This window comes from Rhea pennata, chromosome 13 (assembly GCF_028389875.1).
Source record: "Rhea pennata isolate bPtePen1 chromosome 13, bPtePen1.pri, whole genome shotgun sequence".
Lineage (NCBI taxonomy): Eukaryota > Metazoa > Chordata > Aves > Rheiformes > Rheidae > Rhea > Rhea pennata.
In genome coordinates, this window is record NC_084675.1 from 20,825,109 (window position 1) to 20,840,460 (window position 15,352).

Genomic DNA, 15,352 nt, shown 5'->3' on the forward strand with positions numbered 1-15,352 from the left:
AAACCTCCCTAGTCTTTTAAAAGTTTAGCTATGAAGACCTGGGTTTGTTTGGGTTTTTTTTGAACACTTTTCTTACAAAACACGAAAAAAAAGGGGGGGGAAGAAAACATAAAATCATCTGGAGCCTATGGAATTACTGCTGGGTTGTGTTGCACTCAACAGGTCAGCAATTATAGCTTGAAATATTGAGTGGCAGGAAAATTTATGTCTTACCTTGGTACTTTTTTTTCATTTTGAAAGCACAAAAATATATGAAATAGTTAAACCCTTCTGTGGCAGGCTGAGGGCCAATGCAATCTAATGTGATTACAAGGCAGGGGGTGCTCAGGGTCATTGTGGATCCCAAGTGGATGATGGCAATAAACTACTTATTGGCCCATTCACTTGCTTTTTAGCACCTTTACCAAGACCAAATGCAGAAGAGGAGCAGAATGGGGGATGTTTTTTTATGAGATCACAGAAGGGAGCTGTCAGAAGCCCTCAGAACTAACATTTTAGGACGGCAAACCTATTGCTGTTCAGTCTTGGCTGTCAATCATCCAGCTTACTGCAAAGGGAGTGCTGGGCAAACTCAATTTTTGAGATAACAGGCAGGACCTCATGGAAGGCCAAGCTAAATGCACTTCAATAATTGGCAAATTTAGGCACAGAAGGGCAAATTTAGGCCCTCCTTTGGGAACCTAGGTTGCCATAGCTCTCAAAGACATCCTTGTGTGTTGGGTCCTGAAAGCCTTCTCCAGCAGAGATATCAATGCCCTCAAATCTTATGGCCCTCGATGGGGTGTGATGTCCCACATGGGGTAGGACAGTGTCTTATTCCCTGATGCTGCAGTTATTGCTTGTGTGACTATGCTGGTAAAGTTAATGAGGCTCCGCACTCAAGTAACGACTGCTGAAGCAAGGCAGACTGCAAACGTAGGACAATAATCAGCCCAAAAGAACTGGAATTGAATACTTTTATTTTATTAATATCTTTCCTCATTTAATTCAGTGGCAAAACTCCCCCTGCTCTGGGGCATTGGATTTTAGTCTCTTCGTGAGGATAGGAAGGTAGTGAGACGATATGCACAGCCTTATCCTTAGAGCTGCCAGCTATTGAGAAAAAACCTTCTTTCTTTCTAATCTGGCTCTGTTATATTGGGATTAAGTTAAGGCATGTGAGATTCCTTTCATTTCTCAGCCTTGAACTTTGAGTGTGTCATATTAGGGAAAGTTATGACCTGGCTTTCACATGAATACTTCAGTCTAGTGTTCTTATATATTCTGCTGCCAGCTGAATTGTAGTATATTAAGGTTTTATAGACGGATCAGAAAGGGTGCTGTTCTAAAAATGTGCAGCGTAAACTGAAAGAAAGGGTTCAGATTGCAACTGTCTTCTGCTGATTATTTTACTTTCTTCTGGAAAAAATCATACCAATACTCCTATTTTTCAACAGCCCCCCACCTTGAATGCCGGACCCCCTCTGCAGCAAGCAGAATGGCTTATGTTATAGAAGGGAGAGCTGTTCAGAAAGGACCAATAGTAAATGATCATTTGCCAATATCCTTCTGAGTCTTTTGGGTTTTTTTTTTTCTTTTCTTTTTTGTTTTGAAGGAAATGCTAAAATTTTCATTGATTTCAGTAAGAACCTGACAGAGGCTCTTACTTGAAAGACAGCATGGCATTGGGATGAGCACAGCAGGCTGGGGTGCAAAGAACCCATAGTTTAATTCTGGGGTTTACCACTGAAATTGCATCTTGGAAGAGCCTCTTTCTTCCCAGTGCATTAGTTTCCTCATCTATAAAAACAAAAATAAATGCTATCAATTTTTGTAAAAAGCTTTGAAATTTATAGGTATTATATAAGACCTAGAAATAAGAACAGGACATCATTCAAGTTGCATCCTGGAACAGCTTTTGCTGCTGTTGTTGTTGCTTTAAAGAAAGTCTTGGGTTTAGGCACTCTGCTACATGGCAATACGAACTGCATGAGGACCTCCTTAAATACAAGAATATAATTGTGCTAAAGAGAAAGACTCAAGATACAGGACCTAGATCTTGTTAATTCTCATTAATCTATGTTGTATTCTCATTAATATAATCCATGTAGACCAGCCCGTTCATAGTTATTTCCTTCAGGCTGTTTGCTTGATGTTCCTTCCTGCAGGGTCCAATCCAGAAGATGCTCAAATCCATGGGAGAGTTGCCAGCGGCTTTGCTGTGAGCTTACTGTGTGGACCAGAAACTGTTTCAGGCTCGCCAAGAGTTGGCAAGATTAGGTCCTCTTTTCCAATATACATTCGTCTGGAACATATATATAAAGCTCACTTCATCAGCAACCTATATATATGGTCAAATGTTGAATTTTGTCAAAAAAATTGCAGAAAACGCACCACATATTATGAGCTATATCACTCCATGCAAAAAATCTTTTATTTGTGCTACGAGAAACCAACAATCCCAAAACCTTAAAATGCACAACATTGCAATCCACAAACAGCAGCAAGACATAGGTTTCTCTGGGCTGGTCAGGTTGGACTGGATTAAATTCTTCGGTCTCAAAGGGACTAGATAAATATTTTCCTATAGGGGTCAACAGTCTCAGCCTCTCAGTCTTGCTAAAGAGGCAACCGTGGGTTTAATGGCTAGATAGATAAGCCCTTATCAAAGGGACACAACACTTAGCTTTACAGTCCGCACACTTATTTACCGATTGCTAATGGCTACTAGGTTTATGGCACTTTAGTCTCAATTGCGGGGAGAACAGCCCCGGTTATTTGCGGCTGGGAGCACGCCTGGGAGCGCACCGCCTGCCTGGCTGAGCCTGGGACGGGATTTGGGTCGGAAACAAGAGTTTGAGTGGGAAGCTGGCCCGAGACGCGTCTTCGTCGCGCCGGAGCACTAAAAGCGGCTGCGGAGCCTGCTCGGCCGGGCTTCGTGGCCGAGAGTCCAAATCACCCGGCCGACAGTGCCTACACTGCAAACTTGTCCTTCTGCATCGTGTAAACGATTAAGATCGTTAGTTTTGGCTGGAAACGAGATCTATGGCATGCAAACCGCTCTGCTGTTTCTGTGGGCAGAAAACGCACACTCCTGCTGTAATGTTTCTGATTATTTTTTTTGCCCTTTGTTCATAAAAATGACTGAGTTATTGCATAATACAGGAATTAAGGAAGAGGGGGAAGTATATCATATAGATGGAAACGAAGACAGCTTGTCAATTATATAGGTAAATGAATGCTCGGTTCTCTTTTTTGAGCAATTTCTCTATAAAACTGATTGTCTAAGCAAAAAAAGAAAAAAGAAAAAAATCTTTTTTGGGCAAATAAATAGTTTGCCTCCTCTATCCAGCATTAAAAAAAAAAAAAAAAAAAAAAAAACAAAAAAACTTCAGACACTTCCTGAATTTTTCTCCGGATTTTGTATGCTTGCAGTTTCTTAGGTTAAGAAAATCTAGTTTTCAAGGTTTGGGGTGCCCTGGGGGTACAATGAGCTCGGATGTCAAATGCATCAAATAACTAATGAAGGAATTTCAAAGGCTTCCGAAGTGTCCATAGCAGCAATCTGCAGGTTTCACGGAGGGAAAGCCCATCGTGGCTGCAGTTTGTTTTGTCTGACGGCTTTCCGGGTTCTTCAGCACAGGTCTGCTGTTTTATTCCGATTTTACATCGCTCTTAAGTACCCCATTCTCTCTGTCACAGGGGCTGAAATAAATTCAAGTCATCGTATCATAAAGTGTGCTAAGTGTCAGTATTCTCGGGAAAGGGCAAAAGGGAAAAAAATGTGTCATACATTAAAGGAGGGCTTTAGCAAAAGGACTCGGGAGGTTAAAACGATGTGGGGGGAAATCCGTACCGAAGGAGGCATTTTGCTGTGTGCAGGTCTTGTTTGCGGAGGGAGGGAAAGCAGGACTGGCCCTTTTCTTCTTCTTTTTCTTCTTCTTTTTCCTAATTGCTATTATTCAACTTACTTTTGGCGAAATAAAAGCTTCCTTCTGAGGTTTCAGCTAACCGAGGTGCGCAGGAAGGTGCCAGGGAAGGGTGGGAGGCTGCGGCGGCCCCGCAGCTTTCGCCCAAGCCGGGCCGCTTGGCTCTTCCCGAATGTTTTTTTGCTCGGTCTCTGCTCGGCGAGGAGCAGTACCAGCAACGCACCCGCGCCTGGAGCTAGCGCTGTTCCCCCCCCTCCGCCGCTCCCGGAGACACAAGCCATCAGCGAGGAGCTGCTGTTACCCAGGCCGGTGTCTGCTGCAAAAACCTCGCTGGCAGCCACCTCTGTCATTTGTTACGAGCTCTTCTCGCCTGCCAGATGAAAGGCATCGTCCATTAAAAAAAAGAAAAAAAGAAAAATTATGCCTATCTCCGCCGGGCCGCTTGCGGTCGGTGCCCCGCGGCGCTGCCCCGCTCGCTCCGCGCCGGCAGGGCCCGCGGGGCAGCGCGGTGCCGCGGGCGGCGGCGCAGGGCGCTCGGGCCGCCCCTCTTGTCACGCTTAGCACAAAAGGGCTATTGTGGAGCCCACGGGTCGGCAGCAGCAAAAGCTTTCCGAGGGCCCACATCTCTATGTGAGGTTATAACAGCAGTGTTAATCTTCTATTCAGTGTTTACCGAGCCAGCTCATCCGCGGGGCGGGTGGAAGGCAGCCAGCTCGCCAGAGAACGGGCTTTATTAAAAAACGCGGAGCTGTGTTGCTTTTAGCAGCGACCCCGCCGCGGTGCGCCGCGCTTCTCGGGGCTGCGGCTCCCCGCGCCCGGCTCGCCCAGGGCAGCCCCGGCCCCGGCCCGCCTCGGGGGGGGGGAAGGGGGTGGCGGGGGGGGGGGGAGGCCGCACCCCCCCACCCCCATGCTGCCCCCCTCCTCCGCCCCCCTCCTCCCTCCCCCCGCCGCGGAAAACCCCGCTGCGGGATTTAGCGCGTTACCTTGCGCAGCCGGGGACGTTTGGCTCGGGACGGGAGGCCGAGGCCGGCAGCGGCCGCCCGCGGCAGTGCTGAGCCGCGGCTCCCGCAGCCCCCCGGGGCTCGCCGCGGCGGCGGCGGCGGCGCGCCGGCTCCGGGCTTTCTGCGCTCGCTGCTTTCGCTCACGTAGCTTTTATTTATTCCTGTATTTGTTTGTTTTACGCAAGGGTGGGGGGAGTCTTTCGGCCCGTGCCAGCAGGCAGAAATCCCCGTTTCGAAACGGGAAGGAAAGGGGGAGGGAAGAGCAAACCCGCCGCGGAAAAGTGCGGAGGATGCAGGGGCGAGAACGGGGCACCAAGAAGCGCCTCGCCCCGGCGCGCTCAGCCCCGTGCGCAGCGCCTTTCCGCCCGACCCGCGCGGAGCCCGTCCCCGCGCGGGGGCGGCGGCTCCGCGGGGGCGCCCGCTGCCGCGGCGCTCCGCGGGGGCAGGTGCCGCCTCCTGCCGCAGCGCAGGCGGCCCCGGGCCCGGCCGCCCCTGCCTTTGCTGGGCTGAAAATGAGCAAAACCGGCCGGGAGATGCGCGGGGCTGCGCGCCCGCCCGCCGGCCCCGCTCCCCTCCCCGCGCGGCCGCTGCTGCCTTTCCTCGACGGGCTGTTTAGTTAGAGATTTTGCCAACTTCCTGACGGTTCGTTTTCTAATTCTGAAAAAAAAAAAAGGAGAGAACCGCATTTCCTTTTTGGCTTAAGAGGGAGAGAGAGAGAGAGAAGCGGAGGCTGGGGGCTGGTGGACTCATCAAGCTGTATGTACTGGACTTTTCTCTTTCCTCTCCCCCTCCGAGCCCGTCTCGAAACCTTCCTCCTCTTCCTCTTCCTCCCCTCCAAGCCCCGGGTTTGCACCGTCTCCTTCCCTGCTCTCAAGCTTCTGCCTTGCAAAAATGCAGCTGGGACGAGACCCCGGGCAGAGAGGGATGCAGAGCAGATCTGCTCTGCGGGGCTGCCTCGTAGGCGCTTCTGTCCTAAATTTGATTCTTTTGCCTTAAATAGCTGAAAAAACCCTTATTTCTCTCTGCCCCCCCCCCGTGTTTTATTTCCGATTTCACGTCCTATCCTTTCAGTTCTTGTGGCTACAACAAGAGATCCAACTGCAGAAAGAAAAGTAAACATGGAAATCGATTCCATTTTTTTAATTATTATTATTCACTTCAGTTTTCTGTTGTTGGGTATGTTTGAGTTTATTTTAATATTTTTTCGATTGTTTTTTGAGGGCAGCAAAGCTATTTTGCAGCATTTTCCCCCCAGCTCTACTAGCTTTTATTGCTACTTTTAAAACCATATCATTTTTATGGTTGATTTTCATCCCTAACCCTACTATATTAGAATAAGCTTGAAATGGGTAGTGATTGCGGGACACCCAGCTTAGAATAAGCACAGCACTCTTTAAAGAATGACTTCCCCCCCCTCTTCTAAACTATTTTGTGCAGTCTGATGTTTATCATTTAAATCAACAGTGACTTCAATAATGTCTGCGGCAGGTCAGGAGCTGAGGACACGAAGGGCCCTATCCAAGACCTCCTGAAATCAGCAGGAACTTTGGATCAGGCCCTAAAGAAATAAATTAGAGAAAAATCCTGGGTATAGTGTGAGGGAAAATATATACGAGTCAGAGAGAATGGTGCTTTGTTCAGCTGCAACAAGGAAGGGGTAGAGTAAAATTCAAACTGCTTTCTAATGGTCTTCCATCTGAAGGTATTTAACTAGGGTTGAAATCTTAAATCATCTTCAGATTAGGGCCTGTTTTGGGCGTTAGTCTCAAAGGTTAGTCAAACTCTATTTGCTACCTGGGTAAAAATGCAGCATGATTTGAGTTTGGAGGACTGAGCCCTGGAGCCCACTGAGTCCTGTGCCCAAAGTCTCCCCTACACTTACCTCTATGTGTATAAATAAACACGCACATTTTTGTCAGCACTGACGCGTGCCTGCCTGTCTGTGGATGTGCAAAAGCGTTTCTGGAAAGGTGCAGACACATATATTTTAATACTATTGCTAACTGTATAGGAAAGAGATACAACATGCACTGCAAAGCGCAGTTTAAGGCAAGGTTTATTCTGCTTTTCTGTACGCCGGTCTCCGTTTCTCTCTGCGGAGACGTCCGCAGACGGCCCTGCGTGAGCAGCGGGGCCAGGGGGTGACCGCCGCGTACGGGTGCACCGGCGCGTCGTGGGGCCGGCGGCGCGTGGGTCTGGCCGTGGGGGTGCGAGCGAGGCGGGGAAGACGACAGCGAGACACGACCGCGCATCCAGGAGCAAGGCTAAGCTCCTCAGAGGGCATTTCTGCCTTTCTTTGCTAGTGGGTCGCTTCCTCGAGTTTTACATCAGTGGGGAATTTCTACCACGATCATAAATCCAAACTCCCGCATCGGACGTGCACCCCGCACAAAACCAGCTTTCGGGGGCACGTGCATCTGCCTGGGAGACAGGGACGGGTTGAGACAACGCTACTCATTTCAAGTGTTGACATCTAGCAAGGAAATCAAAATATTTGTCCAGCCTTTGCTACAGGATTTTGTTATTCTTCCATCGAAACTGTTGCTTTGTAAATCTTTTTTAAAGCTGTTAAACCGAAGCACAGATTGCTATCAGGGAAATCTGCCTCGTGCTGGGGTGCCTGCTCTCTCCGTTAGATGGCATTGCGACTTTTGCAGTGCAAGCTGCGCAGAGCAGCTTCGTGCGCTCGGGACCGGTCCGCTCATGCTGCAAGGGCTTGTATTTGCATTGCAGTTGAAAGCATATTTATCTTTTCAGCACTTGTTATGTACTTATAGTACAATTTACTTTATCAACAGACAGTTTAATAATTTTTATCGGCTGGGCTTCTGTATCAAAATTCAGAATTAATGCCCTCTCCCTATAAACAGCATGCATGTTGCATCTGCTTTTTTGCAGGTAGAAGCATTATAAAAATAATTGGTTACTATGTTGTACTTAAAAAAAAAGGAACATAACAGGCCAGCATAAAACATAACATAATATGTTATCATTTCCTGTTTTCCAAAGGTTTGAATACCTGACGATTCACCCTAGCCGTGCGAGGTAGCCAGCGTGCTTGGGCAAACGGATTTCATACGGCTACAAAGTGCGGCTCTGCTGCACATTGCTCAAAGGCACGACAACACCAGGAAAAAGACAGGTTTTTTGAGCATGTTGGATCCGGGGGATTATAGCTGTTATTTTAAATAGTAAAAATAATTACAACTCCAAAAAAAGAATGAGATATAAATCAATTAAAAAAAAAAATCTACTTTCTGCTCACTTTAACGTTCTGTCTGTGGGAGCTCTCCTTTTACAGGTCAGGACAGCATTTTTTTGAATTTGAAAAAATCCTTAAATTGCAGAAAAATCCACTAATTTTGTTTGCAGAGGTAGTTTTAACCATAAAATAATTAGCCTAATTTAATTTACACTGGTGAAATTTCATTAACCAAATTAGAGCCAGTCCCTTATTTACAGTGAGGTTGGTAAGAGCAGACTCGGTCTCACACAGTTTGCTATTGTTTGTTTTGTTTTGTTTTTTTCCCCTGACTTCTTGCTGTCATTTAATTTAAAGGGCAGACTTTGTGTTTATACCCATTTAGGAAAAATGTGCTAAAGAACTAAATCTGCATTTTAATCTCAAGACACTGTCTTTAAAGAAGGAATTCCCAAGAAGCATTTAAAACATTCTGACTCACAGGGAAAGATCAGATTGTGTATTTTGTCAAAGTTACGAATGGTAAGCTGTGTTGCAAATGTTAGTTTGCTACACGTATGATAAAATGCCTACTCTCACCAAGGGCTGAATAGATTTTAAAGCACTGGGCATTTTTACCTAGGAAAATGATTTTTATTTTAAGATGTGGCTTTTCTTTCCACAATACAAATAGTTTACCATTTTGTTTTCTTTTCTGGACCCTGCACCAGATTATTTATCTGAGCAAATTTTAAAACTCTGATTTGCTGGACTTTTTCTTAATGACCCATGCTGCTCTCTTGTGCTCCTCATACAAAGGAGTAACCTGGCTAATCCGACAACTGAAGTTTTCATAAACTTTTCTGATGCGCGCGGAACGTTACAGCACTCTGATTTGAGTTTGTGAGTCAGTGAAAATGAAAAGAAGTTTTAATTCTAACACCTTAGATTTTTAGACTCCAGCAATGACAAATTGAGCGTTCGTGCCACATGCACATTTATAAATGTGAGCTGAGGAATGCTTTCCCCGGTCGCTTCTGAAAGAGCCTGAGCAGATGAATCAAGATCAACATCTAAATAGATGCATCCGAAGAAAAGTAGCTTTAATGCCTGGGGAGCCCAACGGGAAGGCGCTAATTCACTTGTACGCCGTTTAAGCGGGTTGATGACCGAGATTTTGTTTGTTTGGTTAAAGGCCGTTTTTGCCCTTTGCAGATTCCAGGAGAGACCATAATGTTACGTGGTTCATTCCAGTAATTCATGTTGCATTATCTGAAGTTGTAGAAACGCAAAGCAGTTTTTTTCCTTGTATCAGTTTGCAGCTAAAAACAGGAGGGCCGAAGCCAAGGAAGAGAGAGGCAGTGAGACAAAACCAAACAAACAAAGCCGGAGTGAAGTGTGATTTCCAAACGGAGAATTTAAAGTCACAACAGCGGTTAATTCGGCAGCGTTAGGTGTGGTAGCATGTTCTGCACAAGGGCACAGTCACGTTACGTTGCAGCCCGTAGAGTTGCATTACAAGGTCTGTGTACCTTCTGCTTTCCTTATTTTTAACTTTTCTTAAGATGCATTTATTGCTTTTTTTTCTTTCTTTTTCTTTCTTTTTTCTTTTTTTTTAAAGTAACCTCTGTCATTCTACGCAAGGGTTGTGTTCTAGCAAACTGGATCTCCCCCCCCCCCCCCGCACTCAGTGCACTAACAACGATACCATCAGCATCATCACCAACTGAAACAAGGCAGGATTTCATTTTGGGGGCAGAGGGATAAGGATTTGCGATCAGGGAGAATCAGAGACTGGAATTGGGAGATATTGGTGAATTTCCATGAAAAATCAATGAGGAGCTGGAGTGATTTCCCCACACACACTCCCAAGAAGGGGAAGAAAACTGATATCAAAGTCAACAGCCTTGGAGCTTTACTTGCTTTTGACCTTTATCGGGGAGCAGAAGCAGCAGTGCGCAAATGCCGGGGCAATGACACGCCCCCCCCCCCAAACAGAGTTTGTGCTTTAAAGCGGGAAAATTAGATGAAAGTAATTTAAACATATATTCCTGTGACAGCTAGCAGCTGAAACAATCTGCTCTTGAGAAACACGTACACAAACGGTCAACGCGTTGGTATGCGTTGCAGCATTTTTGCAACTTTATCTGGCGTTATAAGGCCCTGGCTGAAACCCCTGGAAAGCTGGCAGAGCAAACAAACAAACAGAAAGGGGACGTGGCAGCTCTCGGGGGGTCGGGCTTCCTTGCTTCCCTCTTCATCACCGAACGGCATCTCTCCCCCAGTCATTTTTAACTATGCTTTGGGGTGTTTGGCGCATTGCAAATTGCTTGCTTTGCACATACGGCGTATGCATGATGTCTACGGGAGTCACAGACCCCGGCTGAGATTTCCAAAAAGTCAAATCGTGGTCTTAGGCAATGATGCGAGTCTAAATAAATGCTTAAAACCTCTGGGGGGGAGAAAAAAAATCTGTGTGGCTCTTCTGATTAGACTAAAATAATAAAAATAACAATAATAAAGCCATGGAAGGGCCAAACTCTGCTGTAAGCAACCCAAATGGAAATCACACTGCAGTAATGACCACTCAGGCCAGTTCTTACTAACAGGAACGTGGAAACTATATTCTTGCCTTAAAAGCAGATGAGCAGAGGCTCTGCCTCTATTTAGGCTCCTGTCGGCTCAGGGCTTTAGGGTGCCTTACTTTCCCATCGCTGCCAGCCCCTCTGAGGCACGTTCTTGCCATCTCCACGGTTCTGTCCGAAAGAGATGCAAACCACAGGCTGGCCGTGATACTGGCTTTACGTGCTTGAATAAGCTTCGCCGCCAGCCGTGGGATCTGTTTCAATCCGGATGCCCCTGGAGCAGAAATGCATTCAGAGGCAAAGCCCCGGGCTCCCACGTGTAGCCAGCGTGAATATGGGGGGGAGTATTAGTTGATGAATGAAAGCAAGGAAAGTATTTTTGCTCATGATTAAAAAAATAAATTAGTTTTAAAAGAACATATTATATTTATCCAGTTTTGAATTTGGCTGAGGTTTGCTATAAAAATAGTGCCGTAATTTTTTAAGAAACATTCTCTGTTTGGATAGATTAACTGTACACGCAGGCACTTTAGCTTTTGATTCCTTTCAGCAATATAGTAATATTCATTGCTGGCATCCAAAGCTGCTCTTAATATAAACAGTTTGGGAAATCTTCAGTGCCAGGCTGATAAAAATCTCTTTGAAACGGAGGGCAGCGATGAGCCACTGTCAAAGCACGCGATCCCCCCTCGGCCCTGCGGCCCCCCGTGCCGGGGAGGCTTTGCCTGCAGAGATGCTTCGTACGCTCGGGGCCATGCACCTCTGCACGATGCCCAGCGTAGAAAACCCTTTAGAGAATGGTATTATCACCAAACCAGCCGGTGTTGTGTGTGCACAGGGAGAAAATAATACGGGGAGTCGCAGCTAGGCAGGATTTTCCATCTCCCGCTGCAAAACATCTAGTTTTTCCAGCCGCGGGAGCACGCTGCCGAGCGCCGGCGCGAGCGTGGCACCTCCGCCCCAGCGCGCCGCTGCCTCCTCGTCTCCCTTCAGCCTCGTGGCAAACGTTTCTGCTTCCTTTTGAGCGTGGGAAAAGCCCCAGCGAAGCGACGGGCCGGGGGAGGCTGCGCGAGGGTTTTTTTTTCTCTCTGCGTCCCCTCGGTGCCCGCTGCGGAAATCTCCCTCTGCGCCCCTTCCCGCCGGTCCCGCTGCTCGCAGATATCATCGGCCGTACAGTAATCCCTCCGACAGCCTGGGAAGCTTATTTATAGCCAGTATTCCCCTATCTATTAAATCGGGGCCAGATCCACCTCATCCGAGGCAAATTTTCTTAGTTCCCTTGGAGTCCCAAACTACCCAAATAAGCAAGTTTGTCCTCTCAGCTCTGGGTGTCAGAGGGGCGTTTTGGAGGTGGGAGCAGGTCGGGTCGAAGTCGTTGGCGCCACCCATACAGCTCGAGCCCCGCGTGGCTCTTCCCGGTCCCAGCGTCAGCGCACTGAACATGAAGGATTTTAAAACAAAATCCGAGGGAGCAATTTCCTTTGACCCGTCCAGATACCAAAGTTGCTGTGGCTGTAAATCACCTCTTCTTTGCCGTGAATTTTTCAGTGAAATTTCAGCCTGTAACTGGCTTCGCTTTCGCTGGTGATTATTTATGCCTCGCAGTGCTCTTTTGTAAATCCTGCAATATTTCTGAGCTGTTAATTTAAGCCCTGTTAATCTCCTTTGCAAAAGTTATCTTGGGAGGTTTTTCATAGCGCAGTATTTTTACGTTAGTGCCTACACTGATGCAATGCCAACACGACCGTGAACGGGCCCAAAAAAATGAACGTTCAATTAAACACCTCACTGCTCTTCTGACATCTTAATTTCTTCTTCTTTTTTTTTTCTCTTTCTAAGAGAGAATTAGTAGGAATTCTCTCTCTCATCACACTCCAAGTTTCTGTGTAATTCAGTTATGCTTGTCTGTATCCTTCTTCTTTGGCTTCACTGAATGATACATAAGGTTGTGTGTTCCCTCTCAGAGAAGACTCAGATCAGCCCAGAATTAGCTGTATTTCTGTATGTTTGTGTATGCCCAATAGTATCACTTATATCATCTCAAAAATAGAAAGGTCCAAGCTGATATTATTACTTATTCTTAAATTGTGTTAATAATGTTCCATCTTCAGAGATTGGTGATTCATTACAGCAGCAGTGGTAATGATAATTAAAAAATTATCGAGAAACAACACATCTTTGCGCTGGCGTTCCTTGCCGTGCTAGCTGCCAGCGTGCATCCACTTCTCCTAACCTGTGGGACAGAAATAACCTTGCGACTGGGAGAAACGTAAGTTTCTTATAAGGATGCAAGACAGGAAAGCTTTTCCTTTAAATCGAAAGCAATTGGTTTCTGGAAGAGTTTTGAGGCAGAAATTCTGCTGCTGGTGGGATACACCAGTCCTTCCACCTGCCCACAGGCGTAATTCATTGGGGTTAACATCAAAACCAAAGCCCTTATTTTTAATACCGCTCTAATCCGTGGCCTGCTGCGACGCGGCGTGCCTTCCCGCGGGCGCTGGCCGGCACGGGACCAGACGGGATATCCCGGTGGTGGGGGAGAGTCGCCCACGGAGATGGCCAGGCCGTGGGGATTTGTCACCGCGAGGCACCTACTCTCCATGGGGAGACTGCGGGGACGAGAGCGGGGCTTGCCCAGGGAACGAGTCTCTGGCCGGGAGGACCAGACACTGCAGTTCAGGGGACCTCCTCGAACGGCTCCTCCTGCACCGTGCACATTACTGGGGTGGCTGGACCATAGTGTCCTTATGTTGCAGCTTGTCTACCCGTGAGCTGGCAATGCCCAGATGGACATACCCATTTGGCTACCTCCTCTTGGGAAGAAGCTTCACCCACGTCTCCTTCTGAGACATACTTTGTCTTGCAGCTGTAGATTCTCTTGTCCTACATAATTCCTTTCTCCATAGAAAGATGGGATGTCCCCAAGGCCCTTTGCTCCCCAGCCGCCCTTTGAACCACGGGCATTAGGAGCCGTCCGAGGTCGCCCTGCCCAGTACAGCTGAGCACTGTCCCCACTCACGCAGCAGCTACACCCAGCTCGGGTGGATGCCGGGGTCTGTACAGCAAGTGGCCAATCCGAAATGCCAAATATGCAGAGGAAATACCTTCCCCGAAGCTGCTCAGCTCCTGCTGTGAAGCAAGCCACTGAAATTTTCATTCCATTAGCTAACATATCCATCGACGCTGCTGGTGGCTGCTTGCTTGGTGTTCAAAGCTGGAGCAGCCTGGAAGCCCTACTGCCTGGCGGTGAATGCTGATGCGGGTTTTTTTACGTGACTCTGCTCAGAAATGGTCACCGGCAAAGATGGGCAGCAGAGCACCGTGCTAGATGCGACTGGAAGGTTGAGTTTCGCAGACTGCCTGAGCTGCGCAGGTGGATCGGTTTGCAGAAAGGTCACACCTAGCAACTTCTTAGGCCTCTGGTGTGAAAGATAAAGCCATCTGGTCACCATTTGACGGCTTAAATTGTAATTACACCATTTGGCCTATGAATTGCTGCAAGCCACTGTTTGAAGCTGCTGTGATTCAGCTATTCTAGCACCAAGATAGGAATCGAGTCATCACCCAGAAGCCGCATTACTGGAATTCATCTAGTTTCATCTCTGGCTCGCTTTTTATCTTTCAAAATTTATCTCTGCAGATCTTCGTTATGATTGTGAACTTGGCAGCGACTGTTTAGCATAAATAATCACAGTCGCCGGTAACCAGTAACACCTGCTCGCCCATTACGTGGAACAGGAGGAGAAACCGGGCATTTCCAGCCAAATTCCACCGGTGCAATATGGAAGTGTTTAAAGGAAGACCTGCACCACTCAGGGTAGCAGAGATCTGAACCTTTAAATTACAGCCATTCCCGGCCTGACGATAAGTAAATAAACAATTCACAGCTGCATGGGCTAAACACAGAAACACATCTATCTCTTCCAGGCGTGATTGCTGAACAAGTAATTAAGTGCGAAATGTGAGCCCTCAATGTCAGTGTGAGATGATAAAGGTCTCCAGTTGTAAATTAACTGAACTCCAGTGAGCCCTCGATATTAACCCTTCAGGAGCCCTTGGGTGGCAATGGGTGCGTTAGCCACTACGGGGATGCTGCAGCATGAATCCAGTGCAATTTGCATGCAATTATTCCTGACATTTGCCCCTAGGAATATGGAGTTGTTAGTTTAACAAATTAAAAAAACAAGCGAGGGAGTTGCTTTCTCTCTACTCTCCAAGCTAGCACAGGGTACCCCATACCACGGCAAGCGTAGGTTCAGCTCCTGGTCTGCTGCACTCTTCCCTCGCATCCCCCTGCGGTAGTTTCCCATCTGCCGAGAGCAGAGGTGTCATGAGAACAAAGTACTTTAAAGAGTGTGAGCTGCTCAAGCACTAAGATGATACAGGGTAACTCAGATGAACAGATATTCATCAGAGCCACAAAATGCCTAACTGGGTACGAGAAGGCTTAGAGTACAAGAATCCAATGGACAACCGCAACTGAAATCTCACCACTTTTTAAAGCAATTTGTTAATCAGGTTGTATGTTGTTTGTTTGTTTGTTTTCCATGAAAGGAATAGTTGAAAAAGGAGCTTGCATCACCAGCTCTTGCGATTTTACTTTGCATGATGTTTGATGATATTCTTAAGGGCTCTGCTTCCAGAGTCATATGATTGTACAAAAATGTCAGTGTTCAC

The 15,352-nt window shown here is 47.1% G+C and overlaps 1 long non-coding RNA gene across 1 annotated transcript in view; it reads left to right on the forward strand.

Moving 5' to 3' along the window:
- Positions 1 to 5,615: 5,615 nt before the first annotated feature.
- The window catches only part of LOC134146255 (uncharacterized), a 31,645-nt gene continuing 21,908 nt past the window's right edge, over positions 5,616 to 15,352 (forward strand). Inside the window, exon 1 of the long non-coding RNA XR_009959807.1 lies at positions 5,616 to 5,665. This is a non-coding gene — a long non-coding RNA (uncharacterized LOC134146255). The remainder of the gene's footprint in view (positions 5,666 to 15,352) is intronic.